General features: G+C 38.4%; 1 pseudogene; it reads left to right on the forward strand.

Moving 5' to 3' along the window:
• The first annotated feature begins 375 nt into the window (after positions 1 to 375).
• On the forward strand, positions 376 to 1,515 carry LOC136507463 (uncharacterized; annotated as a pseudogene).
• Positions 1,516 to 8,809: the final 7,294 nt, after the last annotated feature.

Genomic DNA, 8,809 nt, shown 5'->3' on the forward strand with positions numbered 1-8,809 from the left:
AGAAACGGCAAGGCCGTGGAAGAAATAAATGTAAGAAGGTTGCAAAACTAAAGGTAGGCGAGAAAATTAAAGTAATGTTCTACAACAATCGGGCTTTATCTAAAACATTCCCAAGACAGTTGAGTAGAATAGTCCGTGATTGTAACATTACTCCAATCAGAGTGAAGAAATGGAATGATATAAGTCCAGCAGCTCAAAAACACATTTTTGAGGCAATTAAGGTACACGCTTCCTTACATATATAAGTCCTACATACTTAGTTTTTTTCCTTCAAGAATCTTGTACTCATATTGAAACATTGGTTGAATATCTATGTAGGACAAGTTTGAAAATGCAAATCTAGACATTGAAATTGATGTATACAGAGCTGAGATCATGGAGCACGCTAGAGATCTATGGAATAATTGGCTTGGAGACTAGAATCGGCAATTTGTTAAGCCAGCAAGGAATATGCAGCAAGCTATTAAGAATTGCCCTAAAGGGATTAAAAAACCTGATTGGGAGTGGCTTGTCAAGGAACATTTCTACAGCAAGGATTTCATAGTAAGTTTTAATCTTCTCACATACATAGTGACAACATTGTTGCACATTTTGTACCTGGTGACCATGGTTAGTAAAATTATTTCATGGAACTGTAGGATAAGAGCAAGAGAAACTCCAAAAATAGATCATACCTGAAAATTCTTCATCACAGTGGCAGCAACCCATATAGATAGATCATATGGGACAATGTTTGTATAGTATTCTACGCTCACTTTTTTCAATTATTACCTCTCGTTACTTGTGTTCTGATGTTCTACATGTAATAGGGTGGCAAGGAAAATAATCCTCCAACTTTGGATAAATTATTTTCTCTCACTCACATGAAGGATGGCACTTTTGTGGATTCTGAAACCTCTACCAAGCATGTAAGTTTATAGTTGCCTTCGAATTCATTTTGCTGGATATTATTGTAGATTAATGACAATTGTATTTGGAGATATCCGTGTTACACAAGAATAAATACACATGTGCTGGTAGAAGCACCTAATTCTAATTGCTTTGTTCATAGGCAGAGATTGAGGTGGAAAGGCTATTGAACCCTTCCCTTTCTAATGTGGAACTTATGGATAAGTGCTTCGAATCAAATAGGCGTGACCATGTTATTGGTTATGGTGGCGGAGTAAAAGCAAGAGGCTTACAGAATCCGATTGTTACCAAAGCGAAACTGATAGAAAAGCTTACACAGTCTGAACAGGAAAAGAAAGAACTTCAAGAAGATAATAGAGCACTTCATGAGGAAAATAGAATGATTACCAATCGTGTTAGCCGAATGGAAGAAGAATGGGCAGAATTAAAGCGTAATATGAGTGCTAGTTTAGCTCATGAATAAACAGTGATCATCTGTAAGCATCTACACCCAGAAAGATTAATTATTTATACATGACATCTTTAGTCAATTTTATTTGTTTGTTGCTGATATGAAATTTGCATATTGCAGGGAGCAAGATGAAGAGCAACACATTACTAGCATGACCTCACAATTGTTCATGAGAAGGCAATTGATGGGTGGATCCCTTCAAGCATAGATTAGTACTACCTTGTTATTTGTAGGATTGGTCTCATGTCCGCCACTATTAGTTTCATGTTTTGGATTGTGTTTTCCGCCTTGGTCACATGAACCATCCAGGACCATTGTGAAGTTGAATTTGTGGAATGTTGAAAATTAATTTATTTATAAATTGCCTATTGTGAAAGCATGTCGCTATTATGTCCCATATTGGTTGCTGATGCCATAGAAGTGCCATTCCAATATAAAATTATTAGTGATAAATGTGTGGTCACTAATACCCTTCATAGTACCTTGTAGAAACAATTTGCGACCACAAATGTGGCTGTTAATGCATTATGCTAAGATGACACTATGATATTAACGATGACAAATGTGGTTGTTGTTACTATAAACGTGGTCGTTAATGCTGTAGTATCAACGACCACATATTATCACGTCGTTGAAAAGTTAACGACGGGAAATTGTATGTGGTCGTTAATTGTATTAACGACGGAGCCTTTAACGACCATGGACGACCACATTTTTGTGGTCGTTAGAAACTTTTAGCGACCACATGACAACTTTTAACGACCACATATCCCATCATTAATACCACTTTTTCTTGTAGTGGGCGCACTGTTCTGTGCGCACGGCGATGACGAGAGCGAGCAGAGGAGCGAGAGGTGGCGAGTGCGAGTGAGGAGCAGAGGGCGCTAATTTCCTTTTCTTGAGCACGGCAAGCTGATGCACTGGCGGCCATGCAAGCAGCGAGGGCGCCACGCGACCTACAGTGCCTGCGAGCATGGACAGCCACATCCTGTTCCAAACTAATGAATGGATCCAAAAACCATCTCAAAAATACAAGCTGAAACTCTATTTTCTCCCCTTCGTATCTCCTAATCCATATGATGATTGCTTCAACCGACTACTCCTTGGTGTAGATCTACATGAGTACACTAATATTTCTTATATGAAGTTGAGCTGGTTTGGCCTGGTTTGAAAGATATACATTCCCAAAGCACGGTACATGAAAACTAAAAATTCAGGTTTCAGTTAACTTAGACTTACAATATTTTTGGACTCTGAAAACAACAGCAGATTCAAAGTTTGAGCCTCAGTTTGACTTAGTTCCAAGTTGATCTGGCTCTTGATCCAAAAACAAAGTTTGTTCTACTCCACTCAAACTTCAACTTTTATTCAATGTGAAACTCCATGCAAGCAATGTAAGCCATAGTTCAAACCAAGTCAAAGTAGCATCATGGTAAATCTTAAATTAGAGTTTTAGACCGTTTAAGGCATTTTCTTGACTTCTGCTCAACACGAACCCTTCATGACTTTTGTTGTAGAGTTCAATTAGAGTCATTTGGTCAAGGTAGCAAGGTTTGGTTGATGACCTATAATTCCATTCACTTAATAGTGCAATTCAAGCAAGAATGTAACTCATCATTTCATGTGACTTTTTAATTCCAACTTCATGAAACTTTTCCACTGGTCAAGATGGATGCATGTTGATGTAATGTACATGTAATGAGCATGTTTAACATTACTCTTGCATAATCTTAACAAGGGTCCATATGTAAGCAAAGGTGCATTGTCCAAGTTTAAGTTGGAGCTCACTCTTGTAGATTTGATCTTGACACCTTCATCACCACTTAACATGCCATGTTTGAGGTCAAACCCATTGCTTAACTAGTGACAAACACCTAGGCTATTATAGCCCTCCCCCTTACAAGAATCTCACCCCGAGATTCGGTGCGAAAGACTTTTAAGGGAAGAGAAGCATGTCATCCATTTTCCAACATCAGTGATAGCCTTAGGCTACTTAACTTTGGAGTATCAGAGAGGCTAATTTGGTCAAGACACTTTCTGATACGTGCTCTTCATAGTACATTTTGTCTGACAAATTTCCTTCACTAATTTCCTTGAAGTATTGTTACCTTGGGAGGAATCCAAGATAGCACAATACTTCGTTCTCGGGATCCGGAGAGTACTACGGAGTATACACTAATTACCCATAATATCTATTTCCCTAGTGAATATAGCATGGACCATGTGAACTTTGCACTGGACTACAAGCTTCAGAAAGCTACTCATTACAATGGATCCATGTTCATCCACAAAGTTCGGAAAGCAGTTTTCTACCAAAGTAGCTTCAATACAACCTTTCATAAGGGATGATATCACAGATGGGGTAAACCTCCTCTAAGGCAGTGAGAAACCGACTAACCAATAACAATGTCTATGCTGGTCATAACTGTTCAATCACTTAGATGCCAACCGATGGAAAACTACATAATGTTCCATGCGTGTAGTTCTCTTTCTCTAATGATAATACTTTATTATCTGAGTCTATTGAGTGAGCGGTGAATGCAATAGCTGACTCTATTGACTCAGTGTTTTCAATGATCATTAATTGTAGAATCCTTGTATCCAAGCAGCAACAGTTATCTAGGTTGGACCTAATGCAACCTCTTGGGTACAAACACATGGAAGGTACCAAAAAACAAGCCTACCTTGGAAATCCTTGCAGAAGAAGGATGTTGGTGAGGCCTAGAGGTCAACAAAAGTTGCAAGTATACACCAACTAGAAAAACAGTACACTACTAAGCAGGTTGAGCATAATTTGTCTTCATGGTGCAGTAAGTTAGGTTGACTTGCACTATCACAAAATTAGCCTAGTTTGACTACTTTTGAAATTGAGGCTTCCTTTCTAATGTCAATCAACAACTCAAAATCAAAGTATGAAATCTATTGTTTGGCACTTCAAATTGTTTTTGACTCGTAAAGGCACAAATTGACTTGTAGAACACATTGACTGCTAAAGCATTGATGATGTGAGAGGGCAAAAGCAAGGCACAAGAGGTGCAAGGAGTCTTCTCTAGGGTATCTAAAGTATTATCTAACATCAAACATTGACCATGTTGCTAAACTTAGCATCAATTATAAACACAATGTTTCTAATGTGAGGGATGATAGTTGTCAGCAGAGAAATCATAGATTATGTACCTCATGGTAATCAGTTCATATCCTGCAAACTAATATTCAATTGTCAACAAATTTTTGTAGGCATTTAGATCCAAGAGTCCTTTAACTACTAACCAAAATTCAGCTCAAACGGACACCGTTTGACTATCCAAACAAATTATCTACCAAAACTGCTCGGTTCTTAAATTTTGGGACCGAACTGTCAAAACATTTCTCAAATTTGATGCTTTAGTCATCCAATTGTCAAACCAACTTAAGACATCGAAGTACCTTAAGCGAGGAATGAGATCACCAAGTTGGGTGTGAATTCAACCATGTTTGATTCTCTAATCATTAGCTTAAGGATAACCATTTTAATGTCATGAAATCTTGATAGATTTTTTGCTCTTCTTTTCCTTTGATTTATACATTGGGAAGTGTGTTCTATACTCTCTAATTCTCTTTATGATAGCAGTAGTTTTCTCATAGAGGATGGAGGCTAGGGTTTTTCTTACATGCCACTTAGGAAACAACCTCAACCATTGATTTAGACACCAACTCAACGATGCACAAGCATTGAACTGGTGGGATGTTCTTGTAGGGTATAATGCATACTTCACATGGATTGATAGTCCTACAGGATAAGGGAACGTCTATGATTATCCTTCTATGCTTCATCCAATAGAATTTAGAACAATCCTTTGATAGCACCATATACATAATGATGCTGACTGAAACTAGGGGCGTGCTTCCTCTAGCTCTTTACTTAGCTGATACAGCATCCTACACTATTTGTGTGATTGTCCAAGATGGAATTGACTTGATGGACATAGGGCTTGGAGAAGAAAGCAGTGCTGGCATCGATGATCGACTTTGCTATTTCTTTGCTTAATATTGTTCTATGAGATTTGGCCTTCATAGTTACCAAAGAGTCATTACCTAGCTAGAGATTAACCTTCCTATTGGTAACCAAGTAGTTGCCTCTCAACATATAAAAGCTTCCAAACTTCTTTTTGATGGCAACAATTGTAGTTGATGGGTAAACAAACAGTTACCATGGAAGTTAGCAGAAAAGGAGTGACACTGAAGAAGGTCGGTTTGTCTACATGATCCTTATGCACCTAAAGATTGAGAACTTGGATAGGAAACTCATGAGTATCAAGTGACCTATTATAGCACATAATATCCCGGTCCATTTATCATCCGACTAATAACTTGTTCAACCTTAAGTGGGTGCACCTTTCAATCCAACTGGGGATGACATAAGTTGCTCACTAGTTGATCGATGTCATTACAAGGATAGTCAAGTAGAGTCACTTATCTACCACACTTGCAGTCTGTTAATGTTTATGTCAGTGACATGTTCTTCAAGGTTATCCACTACACGACTCTAGAAGGAAGTCCTATTGCCTCTAGTTTGACTTATAGATCTTCTGACAAGATAAGGAGAGATAACCAAGGAAGAGCTCACATGAAAATAACACATCGGTGTAGTTCTACAATGGATCATGACTAGGAACCTCGATACTAGCACGTGTCGAGTAGCACAACCTTGTGTGCACGCCCACAGGAGGCTCTCTATTTTGTCATGGCACCATAGATCGCTAATTGTGGCACCATTACTGAACATACTACCCACAAGAATTTTCACATGGCACAAATTTGGTTGCATAGGAGCAAGCACAATGAGAATGAGGGATAGCAAATAAAGGTAGTCATAAGGTTAGGAGTCAACAAGGAAGCGATCTGAAGATCAAAACACAGTGCAAGAGAATATAGCCTAATTGTTGAAGGCAACTAAGCAGGGTACTCTTACTTAATTTCCATATACGCCTTGTGTCCACCAAGCTGATTACCAGGTAAAGATTAACATGAGATTTGGTCTTGCCGAGCAGCAACATGAGATCAAGATTGGATAAACAACCAGAGACTTGAAAGCGTTGGAGGCAAAATAAATGAGATTCGAGGGATAGAGCCAAAGCACCGACTAGGGATTCAGTTGATAAAGCAATGACATGAACTACAAGGAAAAAGTTCCAAAGCTAGGGTAGACAGCGATTAGCATTGCACCAGATCATCTATAGAAGAAGGAGCAATGAGATCTAACAAGGATTTTTGAGCAGGGTCCTCCCACATAGGAGCGGGACAACCATGAAACATGCAAGCATTCAAGGGAACTAAGCTTGGGCCTAAGGTCAAGCAAAGGCATGGATAAAGGTCTTCATAGCGCAACGTTCAAGGCTAGCAACCACGTGTATAGGCTCAGGCTCCTAAGAGAGAACTCAATTGGAAACGATAACCATGAGATTATCAAAACTTGAACATTGTTCCAGGATAGCACTCTTCCACACTTGTATGCTTATCGAGGACAAAAGGGGTAACTGCTATGGCACTACCTAGATAATGAGCATCCAAACCTACATCATGGTCTTAAGCAAGCATTTCAAAACACTCAATCCAATTAGCTTAAGCGACTATTACTAAGCACAAAGCTCATACATAACAAGCAGTCACCTACAACAACACCACTACACATATCATGCAAACACATGATGGTAAGGCACTGATATCTTTTATTTTCTTCTTACTGAGTAGGTGGATATCTCTACAAAACAAGTTTTACTTACATTTAACAATTTAGTTTTCAAAGGGGTGAAGTTTTTGCTAACTACTAACTTGTCATCTATTTCCTTTGAAAGCAAACCTGCTAGGCAAAGCTAATCATACACTATCTTCAAGCACAACTATTCAAACATCATGGAACAAGGCATTCTGCCTAGCTTCACACAGGGAAGATAGTAACATCACATTGATCACAAGTTACTTAGTATTAGAACAAGGTGAGGGAAGTATATTTATGCACAAGCACAATCAACATGCATGCTAGTCCTATTTATCCTCATAAAATTGCTAGCCTAAGGTGGCAATCACATTCTATGTTGGTGGCATAACACGTACTCTCTCGATATATAGCTAGTCATCAGCTACATTCAATCTACATATTCGTAGTTAGCGTACCTATAGGCAAATTCATTGCAGCCCATCCCCACAAAAGATAAATAAGCACATAATGAAAGCAGTAAACTAAGATACTCTCCATATATACATCCCCAGATATATATACTTCGGTATCCATAGCTACCCAACAGATACACCCACAATTAAGTACCTTCATATATACATGTGTGTAACACGTAAATATTCCAGTAACCATAGCTAACTCTCCCCTAGACCGACAGTTGGACGGTCATGCTCTCACAATTCACACTTACCTGGGTGTAGAGGCAATTGATCCATACATTACCATTTAAGTGAACGGCATCCATACAATAGCACATCGTATGGATGATGAAAGTAAAAATTGCAATAAAGTACATCCCCCAAAGTTAGTACTTAGATAGCCACCTAATAGTCCATAACTGGGCATAAAGGAGGATGTCGCTAGCATAGTTTTGTAAATTAGTTTTGATAAATTTGCCTATAGCTAAAGTTTTAGTTAAAATAGGCTTTTTAAAACTAAAACTTTGTTTTTAAAACTATGTACATGATAGTATTTGCTTAATCTTGCTATGATGCCAACTGTGACAGAACCGCCCAATTTATACAAGATCAATACGCATACTTTCACTTATATAAACCCGGTAGTCCACCGAGTGTCATGAAGGACCTCGGTAAATCAACATCACAACCAAGATCGTATGATTAAGCAAATACTCATCACATACGCAGAGTTGCAGCGGAAATAATATTACAAATGGGTTCACAAATAATAGTACAGTTTAGGTTTCAAAACCGATTAGTGAAAACAACATAGCTTGCAAATGATTACATTAACATAAGTTCCAAATACATTGCTAGCATAAGTGACATCCTCAGATAAAAGCATATAGATGAGAAGTAAATATAGAGTCACCGAGCCCACCTAGTGGTTAGCCACCATCTTCAGAGAACTTCACCTGCAACATGGTGGGATAAACCCTAAGTACTCGAATGTACTCAGCTAGACTTACCCGTCATAAACTAGAAATAAAGTGACACCAAGGAGTATGCAAGGCAAGAGTTGAGCTATACCTTTTACAATTCAGTAACCAAGTTAATTATAGCTATCCATCTCTATATTAGCAACTAACCTGTGCCAAACATGTGGGATATCATTTAGTAATAGCCAATAGTAACCATAGCTGGTATAATGTTGTAACATCATCATTATAACCCTCAAGTTCAATTAAGTTATTCTACGTTGCCGCTGCTTAGTCAAGTTCTCACTATCCGGGAGAGACGACGATTCGAATCGATTCCTATCCAACTGGAGGG

Source organism: Miscanthus floridulus, chromosome 15 (assembly GCF_019320115.1).
Source record: "Miscanthus floridulus cultivar M001 chromosome 15, ASM1932011v1, whole genome shotgun sequence".
Classification (NCBI taxonomy): Eukaryota; Viridiplantae; Streptophyta; class Magnoliopsida; order Poales; family Poaceae; genus Miscanthus; species Miscanthus floridulus.